We start from the raw sequence: 23,423 nt of genomic DNA on the forward strand, positions 1-23,423 counted from the left end.
TGCATGGCCCTCCTGTTCCACACATTTAATGACAGACCCACTTAAGAGCCTAGAAATCAACTCTCTAGGAATCAGCATGGGTTTCGAAAAAGACCGTCGTGTGAAACCCAGCTCGCGCTATTCGTCCACGAGACTCCGGGGGCCATAGACACGGGATCACAGGTAGATGCCGTGTTTCTTGACTTCCGCAAGGCGTTCGGTACAGTTCCCCACAGTCGTTTAATGAACAAAGTAAGAGCATATAGACTATCAGACCAATTGTGTGATTGGATTGAAGGGTTCCTAGATAACAGAACGCAGCATGTCATTCTCAATGGAGAGAAGTCTTCTGAAGTAAGAGTGATTTCAGGTGTGGCGCAGGGGAATGTCGTAGGACTGTTGCTATTCACAATATACATAACTGACCTTGTGGATGACATCGGAAGTTCACTGAGGCTTTTTGCGGATGATGCTGTGGTATATCGAGAGGTTGTAACAATGGAAAATTGTACTGAAATTCAGGAGGATCTGCAACGAATTGACGCATGGTGCAGGGAATGGCAATTGGATCTCAATGTCGACAAGTGTAATGTGCTGCGAATACATAGAAAGATAGATCCCTTATCATTTAGCTACAAAATAGCAGGTCAGCAACTGGAAGCAGTTAATTCCATAAATTATCTTGGAGTACGCATTAGGAGTGATTTAAAATGGAATGATCATATAAAGTTGATCGTTGGTAAAGCAGATGCCAGACTGAGATTCATTGGTAGAATCGTAAGGAAATGCAATCCGAAAACAAAGGAAGTAGGTTACAGTACACTTGTTAGCCCACTGCTTGAATACTGCTCAGCAGTGTGGGATCCGTACCAGATAGGGTTGATAGAAGAGATACAGAAGATCCAACGGAGAGCAGCGCGCTTCGTTACAGGATCATTTAGTAATCGCGAAAGCGTTACGGAGATGATAAACAAACTCCAGTGGAAGACTCTGCAGCAGAGACGCTCAGTAGCTCGGTACGGGCTTTTGTTGAAGTTTCGAGAACATACCTTCACCGAAGAGTCAAGCAGTATATTGCTCCCTCCTACGTATATCTCGCGAAGAGACCATGAGGATAAAAGCAGAGAGATTAGAGCCCACACAGAAGCATACCGACAATCCTTCTTTCCACAAACAATACGAGACTAGAATAGAAGGGAGAGCCGATAGAGGTACTCAAGGTACCCTCCGCCACACACCGTCAGGTGGCTTGCGGAGTATGGATGTAGATGTATACGTAGATGAATATTTGGAGAGCACTGGAACGGTCGTTGAGCAAACGTAAAGTGGTCTGCATCCTCACCATGCTCAACCTTTCTATAGTTTTATCTGTGGCGAAAATTAAAAAAAAAAAAAGAATATGTCTGTTAGGAAACACTAACGACTCATGAAGGCATTAAATGCCTTATAACACGGGCCTGTGCTGCGGTTAACTTCAGATAAAATTCAACGTGCAGTATTGTATCTCCAGAATCACCTTATTATATGTAACAATGCGCAACGTCATCATTTTCAGCCCCTGGTATGACAGCCATGATAATAAATACAGGAACCATACCTGATTTCTGTGTTTGCTTACGTTTGGCATAAGAGGGTAGAAATTCATGGATTGTCTTCTCCTGACGTCAGAACAGCGGTTTGCGACACTATTATTTTGATACTGTTTGATAAAGCCACGAACATGTTACGTCTCTGAAATTCTCTTAAAAGCTTCTTTCGTATGCCACGGAAAAAGTACACTACTGGTCATTGAAGTTGCTACACCACGAAGATGACGTGCTACAGACGCGAAATTTAACCGACAGGAAGAAGATGCTGTGATATGCAAATGATTAGCTTTTCAGAACATTCACACAAGGTTGGCTCCGGTGGCGACACCTACAACGTGCTGACATGAGGAAAGTTTCCAACCGATTTCTCATACACAAACAGCAGTTGACCGGCGTTGCCTAGTGAAACGTTGTTGTAATGCCTCGTGTAAGGAGGAGAAATGCGTACCACCACGTTTCCGACTTTGATAAAGGTCGGATTGTAGCCTATCGCGATTGCGGTTTACCGTATCGCGACATTGCTGCTCGCGTTGGTCGAGATCCAATGACTGTTAGCCGAATGTGTAGTCGGTGGGTTCTGGAGGGTAATACGGAACGCCGTGCTGGATCCCAACGGCCTCGTATCACTAGCAGCTGAGATGACAGGCATCTTATCCGCATGGCTGTAACGGATCGTGCAGCCACGTCTCGATCCCTGAGTCAACAGATGGGGACGTTTGCAAGACAACAACCATCTGCACGAACAGTTCGACGACGTTTGCAGCAGCATGGACTATCAGCTCGGAGACCATGGCTGCGGTTACACATGACGCTGCATCACAGACAGGAGCGCCTGCGATGGTGTACTCAACGACGAACCTGGGTGCATGAATGTCAAAACGTCATTTTTTCGGATGAATCCAGGTCCTGTTTACAGCATCATGATGGTCGCATCCGTGTTTGGCGACATCGTGGTGAACGCACATTGGAAGCGTGTATTCGTCATCGCCATACTAGCGTATCACCTGGCGTGATGGTATGGGGTGCCATTGGTTACACGTCTCGGTCATCTCTTGTTCGCATTGACGGCACTTTGAAGAGTGGACGCTACATTTCAGATGTGTTACGATCCGTGGCTCTACCCTTCGTTCGATCCCTGCGAAACCCTACATTTCACAGGATAATGCACGACCTCATGTTGCAGATCCTGTACGGGCCTTTCTGGATACAGAAAATGTTCGACTGCTGCCCTGGCCAGCACATTCTCCAGATCTTTCACCAATTGAAAACGTCTGGTCAATGGTGGCCGAGCAACTGGCTCGTCACAATTCGCCAGTCACTACTCTTGATGAACTGTAGTATAGTGTTGAAGCTGCATGGGCAGCTGTACCTGTACACGCCATCCGAGTTCTGTTTGACTCAATGCCCAGGCGTATCAAGGCCGTTATTACGTCTGAAACATGATTTTTTTTCAAATTTCTCACCAGTCCCATAAGAGTGGCGTTAATAGCGCCACTATGAGGCTGCAGATCAGGTTTGCTTTAAATACACGCTGTAAAGGACGTGAACGTTAACTACATTTGAGATTGGACGTGGTGAGTTGATGTTAGTCAAGAATACCTATAAAGAGATAAAGACGCTGTTATCAATATCTCACTGAGTTTGAGCATGATCGTATAATACGGCTACGAGAAGCCGAAAATTGCTTCCACGATACTGCAGAAATGTTGGGCAGGAATGTAGCCACTGTACATGATTGCTGGTAGTAGTGGTCACAAGAGTGTACAGTTACAAGACCGAGCTCCGACCGGTCGCGTGGCACTGCCGTGAGGGAAGACCATCGTGTTCGGCGTATGGCTCTGGCGCATCGGACTGCATCTGCAGCAGCAATCTGAGCAGCAGTTGGCATCGCAGTGACACAACGAACGGTTATAGTTTACTTCAACGACAGCTCCGAGACAGAAGCCCCGTAGCGTGCATTCCACCGTCCTCAAACCACCACCATTTGCGACTTCAGTGGTGTCAAACGACAGCTCATTGGAGGGCAGGGTGTAGGTCCGTAGTGTTTTCCGATTATAGCTGATTCTGCCTCGGTGCTAGTGACGGTGGCGTACTGTTTAGAAGGAGGCCAGTTGAGGGCTTGCAACCAATCTTTCTGTGTGCTAGGCATCCTGGACCCTCGCACGGAGTTATGGTCTGGAGTGCGATTTTGTATGACAACAGGAGCACTCTCTTGGTTATCGCACACACCCTGGCTGCAAAATTTTATGTCGGTTTGGTGATTCGAACCGCCGTGCTGCCATTCATGAACAGCATTCCAGGGGACGTTTTCTAACAGGATAACGCTCGCCCGCATACCGCTGTTGTAACACAATATACTCTACAGACAGCAGACACGTTGCCATGGCCTGTTTGATCACCTGATCTCTCTCCAGTCGAGCACATACGAGACATCGTCGGACGACAACTCCACTATAAACGACAAAAATTACCTGCGAACTTCAGGAAAGTTGCCACGTCAGCTAGAACTTGGCGAAAACAGCATATTTATTTATTCATTCTGTATATATCTGAGGTGGCCTATCCTAGCTGCCTCACCCTGTTTAATCACATATGCGTAGTCATACGTTTTCCTGAATCTTCGAATGTCTTATTGGCGCACTTTTGGAAATGTCACGGAACCACAACATCTCACCATGGCTTAGCACTCTGTACTGTTCTAAATGGTCTGGGCGAAGCGACGTTAGTGGAGAACGTCGTTAATACTCGTCCAGTGTTGATGAATGCAACATATTGAAACACATATTACTCACACCTGTCCTTGTTGGGCCATCGCGGAATGTCTCAAGTGTGAAGGAGCACTTCCAGATTTATATTAATCGTTGTACGATTCCTGTGGGAGGCGCGTAATCAATAGCACGATCATAGGCTGAGGATCGCGCGCAAGAGCGCGCGCGCGTGTGTGTGTGTGTGTGTGTGTGTGTGTGTGGAGGAGGGGGAGGTGGAGCAGGAGGGGGAATTGTGTGATGACTCAGATTCAGTATTGATGTCTACAGGGCTTGATTTGATAATCTCAAATCCTTCCCTGGGATAAACTAGCCTCCAGTAAATCGACGTGTTTCCACAAAGTTTTCATGTCGTGTGAATTACTTTAAAACCATCTCCCGACATTAATGATTCCAATACGTCCATACTATACCCTCTACAAGATGCATTGTGCCTTGTCAGTCATTTTTGTTCAGCCCTACTGTTCGCTCAACGTGAGTTAGGTTATCTTTAATGACTTTATGTAAGGGGCATAGTTCTTGCCTTCTTACATAGCCCCTCTCTTCAAATCAGTTTTGTAGTACAGATGATGACTCCTATGGTGTTACCACCTGTGATGCAAAATTAATATCTCCATAACTGTTATTTTAATCCATTAGCATGATTAGTTACGGGCGATTGATTACCAATGCCTCCTCTCTGATGCAAACTCCCACTCATTCCTAGGGTACCTACCTTCAATGACTGGATTCACTGGTAAAGACGTGGTCATTATTTAGTCTTAATTTTACTTTAATCTCTGCCGATTCCTGAGATAATTATTGGTCAGAGTACTCAAAAGAAAACTACAAATATATTAAAAGGACACACATCATAAAGGGCAAATACACACAAATACACACCTCTGTGCTTGTCATTTGAATGGCAAGACCTGCAATTATAACGTAAGGTCCATTCACTCTCAGTTATCCATCCCCTACTCCACTTAAATTACTAATAACACACATGAACAATATTCGTGTAACATTTTGTGAAGTTGGTAGTGTTTGCTCTCATTCAATTATATGTGAAACACAAATTATTGCCGGCCGAAGTGGCCGTGCGGTTAAAGGCGCTGCAGTCTGGAACCGCAAGACCGCTCCGGTCGCAGGTTCGAATCCTGCCTCGGGCATGGATGTTTGTGATGTCCTTAGGTTAGTTAGGTTTAACTAGTTCTAAGTTCTAGGGGACTAATGACCTCAGCAGTTGAGTCCCATAGTGCTCAGAGCCATTTTGAACCACAAATTATTCACACCTGTTTACTCTCGATTTGATTTCAACAGCCGACCACAACAACTGCCACTAAATCCTTAAACTGCTTTGGGTTGAGCATGCATTCAAATTCATCGCCCTCATAGTATGAAGGGCGAAACCTTGCATACAGTAGAGCGATATTGCTACTACCCCACTAGACTTGTAGATTATTGCATTTCTATTGGTGGTACACAGAACACAGGACAATTCTTGCCTAAGTTAGCTTACAATTCTCGAACAAGCTGTAATCCTTCTTCACATTCCCTCTCCTGCCTGTTTGCAGTGCCAGATTAACGAATCGAGGCGATCCTATTTGAACTGATTCTTTCATCGCTCAATTCTGTCTTGATGCTGTTGGTAAAACTACACTCCTGGAAATTGAAATAAGAACACCGTGAATTCATTGTCCCAGGAAGGGGAAACGTTATTGACACATTCCTGGGGTCAGATACATCACATGATCACACTGACAGAACCACAGGCACATAGACACAGGCAACAGAGCATGCACAATGTCGGCACTAGTACAGTGTATATCCACCTTTCGCAGCAATGCAGGCTGCTATTCTCCCATGGAGACGATCGTAGAGATGCTGGATGTAGTCCTGTGGAACGGCTTGCCATGCCATTTCCACCTGGCGCCTCAGTTGGACCAGCGTTCGTGCTGGACGTGCAGACCGCGTGAGACGACGCTTCATCCAGTCCCAAACATGCTCAATGGGGGACAGATCCGGAGATCTTGCTGGCCAGGGTAGTTGACTTACACCTTCTAGAGCACGTTGGGTGGCACGGGATACATGCGGACGTGCATTGTCCTGTTGGAACAGCAAGTTCCCTTGCCGGTCTAGGAATGGTAGAACGATGGGTTCGATGACGGTTTGGATGTACCGTGCACTATTCAGTGTCCCCTCGACGATCACCAGTGGTGTACGGCCAGTGTAGGAGATCGCTCCCCACACCATGATGCCGGGTGTTGGCCCTGTGAGCCTCGGTCGTATGCAGTCCTGATTGTGGCGCTCACCTGCACGGCGCCAAACACGCATACGACCATCATTGGCACCAAGGCAGAAGCGACTCTCATCGCTGAAGACGACACGTCTCCATTCGTCCCTCCATTCACGCCTGTCGCGACACCACTGGAGGCGGGCTGCACGATGTTGGGGCATGAGCGGAAGACGGCCTAACGGTGTGCGGGACCGTAGCCCAGCTTCATGGAGACGGTTGCGAATGGTCCTCGCCGATACCCCAGGAGCAACAGTGTCCCTAATTTGCTGGGAAGTGGCGGTGCGGTCCCCTACGGCACTGCGTAGGATCCTACGGTCTTGGCGTGCATCCGTGCGTCGCTGCGGTCCGGTCCCAGGTCGACGGGCACGTGCACCTTCCGCCGACCACTGGCGACAACATCAATGTACTGTGGAGACCTCACGCCCCACGTGTTGAGCAATTCGGCGGTACGTCCACCCGGCCTCCCGCATGCCCACTATACGCCCTCGCTCAAAGTCCGTCAACTGCACATACGGTTCACGTCCACGCTGTCGCGGCATGCTACCAGTGTTAAAGACTGCGATGGAGCTCCGTATGCCACGGCAAACTGGCTGACACTGACGGCGGCGGTGCACAAATGCTGCGCAGCTAGCGCCATTCGACGGCCAACACCGCGGTTCCTGGTGTGTCCGCTGTGCCGTGCGTGTGATCATTGCTTGTACAGCCCTCTCGCAGTGTCCGGAGCAAGTATGGTGGGTCTGACACACCGGTGTCAATGTGTTCTTTTTTCCATTTCCAGGAGTGTAGATACTCGTACAGTTCCGAGAAATGGAAACTCAACAGCAGTTGAACACTCGTTCATTACACATAAATGTTTCATTCGTTCGTCATCTGATACAGATAAATGAGGCACGTTCCACATCAATGTCTCCAACGTAAATTTATTCTCTTCTGCCCCCTACCACCCCTCTTGAAAGAATTCATTATTATCCATAGTACGCTATGTGATCAAAAGTATCCGGACACCTGGCTGAAAACGACTTACAAGTTCGTGGAGCCCTCGATCGGTAATGCTGCAATTCAATATGGTGTTGGCCCACCCTTAGGCTTGATGACAGCTTTCACTCTCGCAGGCATACTTTCAATCAGGTGCTGGAAGGTTTCTTGCGGAATGGCAGCCCTTTCTTCACGGACTGCTGCACTGAGGAGAGGTATCGATGTTGGTCGGTGACGCCTGGCACGAAGTCAGCGTTCCAAAACATCCCAAAGCTGAACTGTAGGATTCAGGTCAGGACTCTATGCAGGCCATTCCATTACAGGGATGTTATTGTCGTGCAACCACTCCGCCACATGCTGTGCGTTATGAACAGGTGCTCGATCGTGTTGAAAGATGCAATCACCATCCCCGAATTGCTCTTCAACAGAGGGAAGCAAGAAGGTGCTTAAAATATCATTGTTGGCCTGTGCTGTGATAGTGCCACTCAAATCAACAAGGGGTGCAAGCCCCCTCCATGAAAAACACGACCACACCATAACACCACCGCCTCCGAATTTTACTGTTGGCAGTCCACACGCTGGCCGATGACGTTCACCGGACATTCACTATACCCACACCCTGCCATCGGATCGTCACGTTGTGTAACGTGATTCATCACTCCACACAACGTTTTTCCACTGTACAATCGTCCAATTTTTACGCTCATTACACCAAGCGAGGCATCGTTTGCCATTTACCGGCGTAATGTGTGGCTTATGAGCAGGCGCTCGATCATAAAATCCAAGTTTTCTCACCTCCCGCCTAACAAGTCATAGTACTTGCAGTGGATCCTGATGCAGTTTGGAATTCCTGAGTGATGGTCTGGATAGATGTCTGCCTATTTCACATTACGACCCTCTTCAACTGTCGGCAGCCTCTGTCAGTCAACAGACGATGTCGGCCTGTACGCTTTTGTGCTGTACGTGTCCTTTCACGTTTCCACTTCACTATCACATCGGAAACAGTGGACCTGGGGATTTTTAGGAGTGTGGAAATCTGGCGTACAGACGTATGACACAAGTGTCATCCAATCACATGACCACGTTCGAAGTCCGCGAGTTCCGCGGAGCGCGCCATTCTGCTCTCTCACGATGTCTAATGCCTACTGATGTCGCTGCTGTGGAGTACCTGTGCAGTGACAGCACAATGCACCCAATATTAAAAACGTATATTTTTGGGGGTGTCCGGATACTTTTGATCACATAGTATACTCCGAATGGGAATCAGTTCTGTTTAGCATTCATAATGAGATGTTTATTATCCCCAAAGGACCGCTTAAGCATTTTGAATGGAATACACATGCTAAAGTGGCCACTTATCTATCTGTATTTGAACCATCCTGCATTTTATAAGCCATGTGGAAACTCATGTTTTTGAGTGTTGATGTGATTTCAATATTTCTTGTGTGGTCGACCTCCATGCCATTAAGTATGTATCTTTTTTCTTGGAACAGGAAGGCGAATGCATTATGTATAAGTCACCATGTTGCGGGTGTAGGGCTTCCATCCTTCTTCATAAGTTTGCCTTCCAGGTGCAGGAAACTGCAGCTCAGAAGTGTTAATTCATCTTTGTGTTAAATCACAATCCATATCTCATCATTATTATTAAACGTTGTTAAAGCAAAAGGTTTGTGGCAGAAATATTCCTGGGGAATAATCTGCTTGTCATTTTGAATTGTGGCTGTTATAACGAGTGACGTCATTGCACAGTTTCGCTTCCACTGATCCAAGAAATTCTTAATTCTCAAGTATTATCACATTGTCCTTTCACTGCACAGCGATGTACTGATAGCCGTGTGCATTGTTTTTGTACGAGGGCCGTTCAATAAGTAATGCAACACATTTTTTTTCTCGGCCAATTTTGATTGAAAAAACCGGAAATTTCTTGTGGAATATTCTCAAACATTCCCGCTTCGTCTCGTATAGTTTCATTGACTTCCGACAGGTGGCAGCCCTGTACGGAGCTGTTAAAATGGCGTCTGTAACGGATGTGCGTTGCAAACAACGGGCAGTGATCGAGTTTCTTTTGGCGGAAAACCAGGGCATCTCAGATATTCATAGGCGCTTGCAGAATGTCTACGGTGATCTGGCAGTGGACAAAAGCACGGTGAGTCGTTGGGCAAAGCGTGTGTCATCATCGCCGCAAGGTCAAGCAAGACTGTCTGATCTCCCGCGTGCGGGCCGGCCGTGCTCAGCTGTGACTCCTGCAAAGGCGGAGCGTGCGAACACACTCGTTCGAGATGATCGACGGATCACCATCAAACAACTCAGTGCTCAACTTGACATCTCTGTTGGTAGTGCTGTCACAATTGTTCACCAGTTGGGATATTCAAAGGTTTGTTCCCGCTGGGTCCCTCGTTGTCTAACCGAACACCATAAAGAGCAAAGGAGAACCATCTGTGCGGAATTGCTTGCTCGTCATGTGGCTGAGGGTGACAATTTCTTGTCAAAGATTGTTACAGGCGATGAAACATGGGTTCATCACTTCGAACCTGAAACAAAACGGCAATCAGTGGAGTGGCGCCACACCCACTCCCCTACCAAGAAAAAGTTTAAAGCCATACCCTCAGCCGGTAAAGTCATGGTTACAGTCTTCTGGGACGCTGAAGGGGTTATTCTGTTCGATGTCTTTCCTCATGGTCAAACGATCAACTCTGAAGTGTATTGTGCTACTCTTCAGAAATTGAAGAAACGACTTCAGCGTATTCGTAGGCACAAAAATCTGAACGAACTTCTTCTTCATGACAACGCAAGACCTCACACAAGTCTTCGCACCCGAGAGGAGCTCACAAAACTTCAGTGGACTGTTCTTCCTCATGCACCCTACAGCCCCGATCTCGCACCGTCGGATTTCCATATGTTTGGCCCAATGAAGGACGCAATCCGTGGGAGGCACTACGCGGATGATGAAGAAGTTATTGATGCAGTACGACGTTGGCTCGGACATCGACCAGTGGAATGGTATCGTGCAGGCATACAGGCCCTCATTTCAAGGTGGCGTAAGGCTGTAGCATTGAATGGAGATTACGTTGAAAAACAGTGTTGTGTAGCTAAAAGAATGGGGAATAACCTGGTGTATTTCAATGCTGAATAAAACAACCCCTGTTTCAGAAAAAAAATGTGTCGCATTACTTATTGAACTGCCCTCGTACTTCATACCCATTCTGCTTCAAATGATGATTCACCACGATCTCCTCTCCTTAAAAATTAACTAGTTTCCCATTCTGGTTTACAGTTTTCAACTCGAGATGGTCTAATGTCTGAACAGTCACTGGGAGGTACCATACATCAAGTTGCTCGGCACCTCAACGAGTTTGTATGGCACTCACAATGTGCAGTAGAAGTAGTAGACTGTGCGAATTAACTGGTCATTCAGGTACAAATTTGTTGCGGTATTACACTCAATACAGATTGTGCTAACTAGGACTGTATAAACAGCTTGATCCCACACGTAAATTTTTTCAGTATCGCTGCTGAAAACTTGTCTCCTCAAGAATCCCAGTAGAGGTTCTATTGAACCTTTCTCGCTAAACTCTGTTGTGAGTTCTATTGTTTTTGTCTCTGTTTTCAAATGCATAAAATCTGCACATAACTCAAATCCTTTTTACAGACTGCTTAGCAATCTACTGGCGGAAAGTAATTAGCACTTAATAGCGACTATCTTTCTTTTAACGTTAGCGTATAAGACATCACTTGCAAATCTCAACTGATGCGGAGATGTGTTTGTTGTTTGTTTTTATGCAATCGTCACGATGAACATTAGGTAGAAATGCCCAGAGAGCTTTGAACTGAAGTTTTGGTAGCGTCGAAAATAGTAGATCACCTGGTTGTTGGTGAAGTGATAGTGTAGTTCTCCCGGTGGCCGTACATCCCCATACAAGTCAAATTAGTACACGTAATTCCAATGTCTTTAAACATAGGCAAGCGAGTGCATTTCAGATCCTCCTGCAACATCTAGATTTACAATCCCACATTCGTTAGAGTTCCACATCGTCTCTAGAAATGTATTCTGCATAAACACTCGACGTCATCTTGGGATTTTGAGTTTTATTTACGAATCTAAGCAGATCGGTATTGGTAAGTGGTCTGTCCAGTAGAATAGCTAGGAGATGTTTTCCATAAACGGACCCATTCTTATTTTGTATGGTTTTACATATAATCGATTCCCGATGACACAGCCTCCATCATCCTATTATGCCTTTCATATTCCTGTAGTTACTCCTCTGTACTTTGTGCATTCTTTACTCTGTTGGCTATGGCAGCTGCCCCTCCCACCAATGAACCAATTACTTATAGCCCCAGCAAGTGCTGGAATCAGAAAAACGATAGTTCCACCAGATATCTCAGACAGTGGTAGAAATCTAGGCATTTAACGTGTCTTCTGCTTGTTACTCATTTCTCCTTCGAGGTACCTTTTGCCACTGACTGACTTTGCCGCTGACTGAATGGAATTTTTTTGAAAAACATGTAAGTTTTTTCTTCTTGTGCTTCTTTAGAGTACAACGAGCTACATTCATAACATGTTTAAAATGTAACCCAGCACCTAGTTGAAGTTTGACACTCATCACTTTATCAACTGTGAATACGACAATATGTTGTCCCATGTTATCTCACTTCTTCAGCGTATTTGCTTTACCTTCTCAGCTGAAATTCGATCGGTAGCATGACGTTCTGCCAGACTTTGATTTTCAGCGTACACTAAGTCATGTTCCTTGCAGGCATTGTCTAATAGATTAATGCCATTATCACCATGAGCTAGACGCTTTTCAGCTTTGTTCCAAGTCCACAGCCGGCCGCGGTGGCCGTGCGGTTCTAGGCACTCCAGTCCGGAGTCGCGCTGTTGCTACGGTCGCAGGTTCGAATCCTGCCTCGGGCATGGGTGTGTGTGATGTTCTTAGGTTAGTTAGGTTTACGTAATTCTAAGTTCTAGGGGACTGATGACCACAGCAGTTGAGTCCCATAGTGCTCAGAGCCATTTGAACCAATTTGAATCCAAGTCCACAGAAATCCTACCCAGGGATATGCAGTTCAACTGGTAACATATTGAGTATACCGCTACCACCTCTGCTGATGCACTTTCTGGCACTCATGTCATGGTGCTTCACTGTTTGAGGTTTGCACACCTTGTTACATACCAAATCACAAGCCTTCATCCAACTGTTTTGAAATGATGGATAACCGAGCCATTTCACTAAAGCCTTGTCCTCCTCGACATCGTATGACGCACTCTACAAGAAACATGTACTATTCGTGGATTTTCTCTAATTCTTCTGCGTAAAATTCCTTGAAAGTTCTTCACCTTCGCTGTTCTTTAAGATGTACGTTCTGGAGTTTTCTCATTATACTATCCTAAGTGTAACGGGAAAACACTAGAATTTACTGTAAATATCTCCCTTGACCAGTTCAGCAGGAAAGATTTCTCAAAAGCTGTTTCGTATTTTGAAATATGCACCAGGTCACCTACATTGTAATGCTTGATTGGAGATCAACCTTCCATAAATCGTCCAAATCACATATTATGACACTGTAACACTCCACCCATCACTTATCTGGTTTTGGCGTGTGTTCGCCCCAGATAATTGACTAACAGATCAACAGAGAGTGCAAAACTGCCGCAATATCGGATAACGCAAAAAAAAGTAATAAGGCCCTGTGACTCCTGATTGAACTGAGGTGGCAGTGTTGACATTAATTGATCCAGAATTGATCACTTTTAATTAAAAAGGGGTGCACATTGATGTTATATTCAGCTATTGAATACCAGATGCAAATGTTGAACATAAAATTAATTAAGAAAGTTACTTGGGATTTCAACTACTTGATTGAAAACAGATGCAGTCGATTAGCACAAATTTATTTTAACTCCCGACCTTCAATCTTCACTTTGCAAGACTCTCCTATCAGGCAGTGGTAATAAATTGCGTTTGCGTGGAGTAAAGCGCGATAACTCAAAAGTAATTCCTATCGACTGACCCAGGCGGAATGCGAAGTGTGGGAAGAATTCTACAATACACGGCCCATGACACCCCTGAGGAAACTTTGCGGACGTGATCCAACTAATTAATCAGTGGCCGGAGTGGGCGCAATATCACCGAATACAGCGTGGCGGAGCGGCGTCGTAGTGCGGATGTCGGCCGACCTCGTGGTGCTGCAAGGCTGCGCTCGTCTGTTCACTCCTAGTTATCTTGCTCAGCACATAGCTGAACGAAAACTTCCTATCTCCAAGCTCAATCGTTCCATTTGCTAAGTCCTAAACTGCAGAGACGCTCACTCTTTCTCAGGCAAGCTGAATAAAGAACGCCACGTCCGCACTCTAGGCAAGCTGGGAACGGAAGACCACTACAGGGACTTCTCCCAGTCCGCTCTTCGCCTCGGTTTCCCCTCCAGCAAAATCACTTACGCCAATTGCAGCGCAAGTCGCGTTAATTATGCGTCGCTTCCCAGCGCCGACCAATGCCTGCTCTGGGAAGTGAACAAATTCCCACAACATTTCCCTTCCTCTCAACTTCTGCTATTTAGCTCCTCCCAGGCCACTCATCAAGGTTAGCGTCTGCACAAAACATCAAATTTTCCGGAATTCTGACTCCCAGGAGAGTACTTCAAATTCCTCGGTCCTATGTTCCCATCAGAGGCCGGCGTATTTCATTCTGTCGCTCTTCATCTGATTTACTTCAGACTCTGTGGACCGTGAATTCAGCGTGAAGTTGCTCTAGTCATGAACACGCATATTTTGGCCTCTGTTGACCGCTCCACCGTAGCTGTACGCGGCTTACTCGCATGTTTTACTGAAAACGGGACGACGGACATTTATCAACAGGCGTACAAGTTCTCCGTCTGCTTCCCGGTACACCAGCATGGGGTCAACCACCCACTCACTGTCACTCATCTTAAGGCAGCTGGAGGCCGTGACCCGTTACTGCTTTCTCAGAGCTTGAGCCGCCCTAAGCTGCCTATTGTTGCTTCCCTTCGCCACTCCCCAGCCGGCCACGGTCAACTCGAATACTTCCCTGGGATAAACTAGCCTCCAGTAAATCGACGTGTTTCCACAAAGTTTTCATGTCGTGTGAATTACTTTAAAACCATCTTCCGACATTAATTATTCCAATACGTCCATACTATACCCTCTACAAGATGCATTGTGCCTTGTCAGTCATTTTTGTTCTGCCCTACTGTTCGCTCAACGTGAGTTAGGTTATCTTTAATGACTTTATGTAAGGGGCTTAGTTCTTGCCATCTTACATAGCCCCTCTCTTCAAATCAATTTTGTAGTACAGATGATGACTCCTATGGTGTTACCACCTGTGATACAAAATTAATATTTACATAACCGTAATTTTAATCCATTAGCATGATTAGTTACGGGCGATTGATTACCACTGCTTCCTCTCTGATGCAAACTCCCACTCATTCCTAGGGTACCTGCCTTCAATGACTGGATTTACTGGTAAAGATGTGGTCATTATTTAGTCTTAATTTTACTTTAATCTCTGCCGATTCCTGAGACAATTATTGGTCAGAGTACTCAAAAGAAAACTACAAATATATTAAAAGGACACACATCATAAAGGGCAAATACACACAAATACACACCTCTGTGCTTGTCATTTGAATGGCAAGACCCGCAATTATAACGTAAGGTCCATTCACTCTCAGTTATCCATCCCTACTCGACTTAAGTTACTAATAACACACATGAACAATACTCGTGTAACATTTTGTGAAGTTGATAGTGGTTGCTCTCATTCAATTATATGTGAACGCCCGTTTGACATTTTATAAATATAGGTTTTTTTTGTTGTTTTTTTTATCTCACTTTTTCTGGACGTTTATATTGTGCATGGTGGAAGTGTCATCTTTACACAATTCAACAAGGTCTGGCCCAGTCCAGTGTCGCGCCACAGGCACCCGCATCTTCTTGAGGCAGGATGGCTCTCACCTATGAGCTCGTTGTTGACATCTCGTCCGACAGGCACAAGACCCCATCGGTGCATCTATGATCGGTGACCTCTCGCGGCTCAGCCACAGGTCATTGCTCCTTCTATAGACGTTTTAGGGCAAGGGAGGGACTGTGATCAGAGAAGCGCCTAATTTTTGTTCAGGCCTTCGAAGTTGGTGTCATTAGGCACAAAAGGTCAGCTGGGCTGTCGCTCCACCTGACGTGGCGACCAACAAATATAGAAACCTTCTTGGACCTCTTCATTGCTGCCCCGGATGCGTACCGTGTACAGAGACCAGGACCGACCTCTTTGTCGTACACAGAGGTGCTGGATGTCATCTCTCCTTGGCTGCTGAGTTGACCACCGTCCCCGTCGATTCAGGGCGTGGTCTGCGTGCCATCACCATCGTCAGCTGTGTGCTACCCTCATTGCTGTCGTCCTCGTTCCTTGTCAGTTCGTATGTGGTGTGCCAGGTGTCGTAGCTTCAACTCCCTCTTGCTCAGTTACGCCACCTTAACACACTACGACAACTAATTTTAGTACATGGAAAGTGCTCATGTTTAACCATCAGTACCATACATTTTTTTTTAATTGTAGACAATGAACTTGTTTCATTACAAGTGGAATAATTTTACTTGTTTGTAAATCAACTTCAGGATCTTAATTGATCCTGAAGTAGAAATGTAACAAAACTTTTTTATACATAAACATGAAAATGTACAAGACAATTTCTTCACAGTCGTTCACACACACGCGCAATCAAGGGATAGGGAATCAAGATTATCTGGACAGGATCCCATCACCATTTCTAACTGGCGCTGCAGTCTGGAACCGCAAGACCGCTACGGTCGCAGGTTCAAATCCTGCCTCGGGCATGGATGTTAGTGTTGTCCTTAGGTTAGTTAGGTTTAACTAGTTCTAAGTTCTAGGGGACTAATGACCTCAGCAGTTGAGTCCCATAGTGCTCAGAGCCATTTGAACCATTTGAACCATTTCTAACTACCAATTCCTACGACTAACACGGTGTTGGCCAACCCGACTACATATCTACTATTTACTACTTTTTATCTCTAATCTTGTTTTTTCTTCTGAATTCCCTGTGTGGCAGACGTCCCTCTTATTGTTCCTGCGAACATGTATAAAACACAACAAACTTAGACATGTGTCAGTCTTACCAAGATTTTTGTTGGAAGTTTGGATAGCGTCCTTTATCGTGTTCTATTGCGACACCTCTTCTCTCCTCTATTTTCTTCCCGTTTTCTCCTTTTGTCACGAATGGTTTTATAAGGCCTGTGAACATGTTTCGGATTAGCAATGTCACAATGGCACAACAATATAGCTCACTGCTCACACTCGCAGTTGTTACACTATCTAGGTATCAACAAGTATTTCTGGCGTATTAATGCTGCTGTTTGCTCTGTAGATGATTACATTCGGTTCTTTTTAACATGCACTGGGTGCGCTAATTCACTCAACTGCGCATAGCTGTCCACCTCTTACGTATTCAGGGGCATACGAGATGCGTCGGTGCGTCCTCGTAACGACCTACAGACCTGGCCACCTTAAATATGTTCTCCAATGACGGAGATACAATTACGGTGAACCTTCCTGTAATTTGCAGAGTTCCTAATCTATCTTTTTCTAGGGGTACGCCCAGAAATACTTGTCTTCCATTCTTTAATCATGTGTTTTTACAAAATTATCTAGTGCACTTCACTTTCTCAACGTCGAGAGGCGAGATATCATTATATCTTCATCATATCATTTACCTCCTCTTTTATTAATAAAAAAAACACAAAATATAGGAACATATAAACGAGACATTCTACCACTAAGATCAGTACATACACAAACAAACAAGACTTTAGAAAAAATCCTTATTCTAAGCATATATTTTCTACGTCCGCGCTCTGGTCTAGTCACTCGTAATCCTGCCCGTTAAGGTGGGATGGACCAGGCTTCGGAGGGCGGACTTCGACCTCTTCCTGGTTGTGATTTTGGTAACCATTATTCCTGTTCCTTCCCGATTGCCGATTACCGCCCCAAGTCCTTTGTGATTTATGATGTTGCACCAGAGAGTGTCGCTCTTCTTCCGTGTACGTTCTTTTCGAGTAGCCATTACTCTTATCTTGATTGTGGCCGTTGTAGTTCTGTACTGGCCTACTATCCCACTGGGGTCCGTTATTGCGACGGTTGTTATTTTGTTCACGCTGTCGGCATTTCTCCCGCGCCTGTTCCTCTTGAAATGCGAATTCCAGTTCGCGCAGAATGCCCTTAAATACCTCAGTATCGCTACCACAACGACCGGCTACTGATTGTTGATACGAGATGGGAAGTTTCATGTAGCATAATCTGATGATTTCCGCACCGCTACATGGGTTGTCTAGGTACTGGTTCCTTTTTGTCATATTTTCAAAAAATTTGACCGGACTCCCCCAACATACGGCTCATGACACGGATTCTGGCATTTCACTGTTCGGTCTTGGTTCCAAACATTTCGCCTTTCATAGCTGCTGCCTTGATAATGCCGGGCAGTTCCGTTAGCCTTGTGTAGATTGCTTCAGTTTTTTTGTCAATGTATAGATGTATGTTAGGCCTGTGCACCATCCCCTCTGAATGAGAGTATTGCATCCTTGCAAATTTGTCCATAGGCTACAGTATATTGATATAATAACATATTGGTACGTTGCATTTTAAGCAGAATCTCCTTGAAGTTCCGAGTATATCAGCTGTCATTCAATTTTCCTTACGAAATAAGTTCACATATTTCGAATATGTGTTGACATCAGCTGTTTTTGGCACATGGAAATTTGTGCCCAACTGGGAAGATGATGTATCCATGCCGCAACAGTCTAAAATGACGATATATAGTATTTGTCTCCCTATGCCAAAATCATGAACTGTGCCAGCTTAATGGTTGTGGCTACGTGGCATTTGGAAGTTTGTATCAGTCTTGGAGGCGTGCTCCAATAGGTGGAGTGGTTAAGGCGACAGCTGGCGACCAGTGGGAAATACAAGTTCCAGTGCTAGCCTGGCACAAATTTTTATGTGTCACAAACATCTTACGTCAATACATATTCACAATATGTGAACTTATTCTGCAATGTTTACCACAGCTGTACTTCTCAATTACTGTTTCTCTTTCCTTAGACATGGGCAACGGCCTTGCCGCAGTGGATACACCGGTTCTCATCAGATCACCGAAGTTAAGCGCTGTCGGGCGTGGCCGGCACTTGGATGGGTGACCATCTGGGTCGCCATGCGCTGTTGCCATTTTTCGGTGTGCACTCAGCCTCGTGATGTCAATTGAGAAGCTACTCGACAGAATAGTAGCGGCTCCGGTCAAAGAAAACCATCATAACGACCGGGAGAGCGGTGTGCTGACCACATGCCCCTTCTATCCGCATCCTCATTGAGGATGACACGGCGGTCGGATGGTCCCGATGGGCCGCTTGTGGGCTGAAGACGGCGTGCTTTTCTTTAGACATGCATGCATTGTATTGAGAAGATGCAGACGTTGTATAAACACAGACATTGTAACTAAGAGTGACTCAATTTTCTCATTTTGTCAATTACCAGAAAGGCATACTGCACGTGATTCCAGCAACCCCTGGATAAGGCAATAAATCCATTAAATATCATGTCAGTTCCTACATGTGCTTCATAAGCATGCTTTAAATTTAAACGGTCCTGTTTGAAGGCGATAATAAGGTATACATCATCCCTTACCAACAGCTTCAGAGGCCTGGAATATGTATGGCTCAAGTAGAAGATACTAACTGTCGTATGACAGCCAAAACAAAAATACTTTTGTATCTGATCCTGGTTTTCCACTACAATATCGTTTAATATGAAAACACTGTTGACTTTACTTTCTCAGAAGGTGGAACCGCTTTCATTGAATGCCATGTCAATAACATGTAAAATCAACTGTAATAGCTGGTTTCTGAGTTGAAATAATGTTTTTGAGAACCGGAATATATAAACATATTCGAAATGGACCCACTCAGGATATACACTATGTGAGCAAAAGTATCCGGACACCTGGCTGAAAATGACTTACAAGTTCGTGGAGCCCTCCGTGGGTATTGATGGAATTCAATATAGTGTTGGCCCATCCTTAGCCTTGATGACAGCTTCCACTCTCGCAGGCATACATTCAATCAGGTGCTGGAAGGTTTCTTGCGGAATGGCAGTCCATTCTTAACGGAGTACTGCACGAAGGAAAGGTATCGACATCGGTCGGTGACGCCTGGCACGAAGTCGGCGTTCCAAAACATCCCAAAGCTGATCTGTAGGATTCAGGTCAGGACTCTGTGCAGGCCAGTCCATTACAGGGATGGTATTGTCGTGTAACCACTCCGCCACATGCCGTGCATTATGAACAGGTGCTCTGTCGTGTTGAAAGATGCAATCACCATCCCCGAATTGCTCTTCAACAGCTGGAAGCAAGAAAGTGTTTAAAACATCAATGTAGGCATGTGCTGTGATATTTCCATGCAAACCAACAAGGGGTAAAAGCCCCCTCCATGAAAAACATGACGACACCATAACACCACCGCCTCCGAATTTTACTGTTGGCACTACACACGCTGGCAGATGACGTTCACCGGGCATTCGCCATACCCACACCCTGCCATCGGATCGCCACATTCTGTACCCTGATTCGTCACTCAACACAACGTTTTCCCACTGTTCAGTCGTCCAATGTTTACACTCCTTACACCAAGCGAGGCGTCGTTTGGCATTTAACGGCGTAATGCGTGGCTTATTGGCAGCTGCCCGAACATGAAACACACGCTTTCTCACCAGTAGCCTAACAGTCATGGTGCTTGCAGTGAATCCTGATGCAGTTTGGAATTCCTATGTGATGGTCGGGATAGATGTCTGCCTATTACACATTACGACCCTCTTCAACAGTCGGCGGTCTCTGGCAGTCAACAGACGAGGTCGGCCTGTATGCTTTTGTGCTGTATGCGTCCCTTCAAGTTTCCACTTCACTATCACATCGGAAACAGTGGCCCTAGGGATCTCGCGTACAGACATGTGACACAAGTGACACTCAATCACATGACCATGTGCAAAGTCCGTGAGTCCCACAGAGAACCCTATTCTGCTCTCTCAAGATGTCTAATGACTACTGAGGTCGGTGATGTACAGTACTTGGCAGTAGGTGGCAGCACAATGCACCTAATACGAAAAACGTATGTTTTAGGGGGTGTCCGCTAAGTTTTGATCACATAGTGTATTAATACTGATAAAACATTGGTCTTCATGCATTCAGATGGCCTGATAATTATTGTTCTGGCGTGACATCAAGCGCAGTCACGTCGAGCTGGAACTTAACAGCCGAGAAGACTGTGAGACAACGTCAGCCAATAATACGCTGACTAGGACCGCACCCCGACAGGAGCGGAACCTATACGAAGAGAATATAAGCGTCGCCCCAGCTAGCCCCGGCCGCACTACAAGAGCCGCACTAGAAGACGAGCTGTGACTTGTGATCTATATTATTTGCTCTCATGGAAATTGTGTATATCGAAGGACATTGATTATTAGCGTGTCGCAAATTGTTTGTGACACCTCTTTGTAATAAGACTAAGTTAAGTTTTGTCGATTCAATTTACTGTAATAAACTCCAATAATAATATTTGCTTGAATTGTTGTCTAGCTATATGAGAAAGTCTGCCTGTTTAGCTGAGTGGTAATGTGCTTGCCTACCATGCAGTGGGCATGGGTTCGATTCCCGGCTGGGTTGGGGGTTTTCTCCGCTCGTGCACAGGGTGTTGTGTTGTCCTCATCATCATGTCATCCTCATCACCGGCATGCAAGTCGCCCAAAGTGGCGTCGACTGAAATAAGACTTGCACATGGCGGCCGCACTTCCCCGGATGGGGCCTCCCAGCCAACAATGCCACATGCCCTTTCATATTCGAGAAAAGAGCTTTCTAGGCACCCTGTATTAAACGAGTGGCCACGATCCCACATTGGCGATGAGTTATAAGAAGAACCCAGTGCCTGGCGGCCATGGAATAATCTTTTGTGTTTTTCTGGCTCCTTAATTGTCTCTTGTCGTTTCTTTTCAGGGGTATTTACTTGCTTTAACGGTCTCTCACGGTATTTTCGGTAATAACTCTTTTCAGATGGGCGTTGGAGACATTTTCTTTGCTTTGTACTTATTTTTCTTGCATGTCTTGTCTGTTTCTTGCATTTGTCTCTTAAAAAATGCCCACCCCACCTATTTCACCCCCTACTCAGACGCCACAACTGCCAGCGTTAGATGCAACACAGCTAATGCAGATGTTTCAGTTCCAGACTCAGCAAATCTCTACACCGCTCAACACTGTGCAGTAGCTATTGGCCACACTAAGCGCCCGACGGAACAAGCACCACATACGGCGACGTCTGCAGCTATACAGCCTTTTCGCCAATTTCATGAAAAAGGAGAGGAATGGCTCGATTGGTTGCAGCAATTTGAAGCCCACGTACTTGCTCTCAATGTACCAGGTACGGTGAAAAGCCAGTGCTTTCTTTCAATGGTAGGAATTGCAGTGTTTCGAATAATCCAGAAACTGTTCTCTAACGCCACTTGCGAGCTAACATCTCAAAGATGTTCGAGCTCACATGCGGTTCCTCTTCATCGAAATGTCTTGACTCAAATTCGTCGAGGTGTTGAACCGCACGTGTTGCATTACACGCTCTGGATTAGGCACTCTTGACCTTTCGGTTAAATTGTCTGGCTGATGGCAAGTTTGCGAAATACAAAGTTCATATAACATATAATAACAGTAATAATAATATTGGGAACTAAATTAACGACCCATAAATGATGTAGGCCACACGGTTGCGATTTTGTTAGAATAATGTTTATTCAGAAAGCAAACTAATAGCGGAAGTGGTCGTATTTAGAGTTACTGTTACACTACGCGAAAAGTTAGAGTTCACACCAGGCGCGTGGCTGCTCACTGCTCTGAGACCAAGTCCCGCGATACCACATAATGCGAAATTTTCTAAGTCGTTTCATTTCTTAGCTGCCACCCTCCTACTCCACTGAAGACCAACTCCTTAACGTCATCCACCTTCTCTCCCTCCACCTTAACTCCCGCCGCTCCGCAATTTTTGTTTTCCCTCGACCTCCAAAATGCCTATGACCGCGTCTGGCATCCCGGTCTCCTCTTTAAACTCCAAATCTACGCCCTGCCTATCAATTTTGTCCCTCTGGTCGCTTCCTTCCTCTCACACTGTCCTTCCTATGTAACCATCCACAACACCAACTCCTGTATCTTTTATCCCACTGCTAGCATATCCCAGGGCTCCGTCCTCTCCCCTCTCCTCTATCTCCTGTACACCACCGATATGCCCAAGCCACCCCCACCTGTCCACATTCTCCAATATGCTGAAGACACCGCCTTCCTGGCTCTCTATCCTACCCTTCAACGGTCCCAACACACCCTCCAAACCCACCTTGACCAGTTCACCACTTGGTGTAACCAGTGGTTCCTGCACCATCCTCCACACCTACAAATCCCTCATCCGTCCTATCTTCTATTATGCCAGTGTTGCCTGGATCTCCACCCTCACCCCCTTTTACAAGGCCCTCCAAATCCTCAGATGCCATGCGCTCCGCCTTGCCTTCCGTATCCACCTTCCTTGCCTCACAATGCTCCTGTATGACCTCATCCCCTTCCCCCACCTCCTCCTTTTCCTACAACATCTCTGCATCCTTTACACCGTCCGCAGGCTTGATCCCCCCACGTCCCGGTTTCCTACTTCCACCCCCCGCCTGTTGCCGTGCCTCTATCGCTGTATCCCTCCCTCTCTCCACCTCCACACCCTCTATCTCCTTCATCAGGGAAATTTCC

The 23,423-nt window shown here is 45.9% G+C and overlaps 1 pseudogene; it reads left to right on the plus strand.

Annotated features, from left to right (window-relative positions):
* The first annotated feature begins 18,717 nt into the window (after positions 1 to 18,717).
* On the plus strand, positions 18,718 to 18,835 carry LOC126250127 (5S ribosomal RNA; annotated as a pseudogene).
* The last annotated feature ends 4,588 nt before the right edge of the window (positions 18,836 to 23,423 follow it).

Source organism: Schistocerca nitens, chromosome 3 (assembly GCF_023898315.1).
Source record: "Schistocerca nitens isolate TAMUIC-IGC-003100 chromosome 3, iqSchNite1.1, whole genome shotgun sequence".
NCBI lineage: Eukaryota > Metazoa > Arthropoda > Insecta > Orthoptera > Acrididae > Schistocerca > Schistocerca nitens.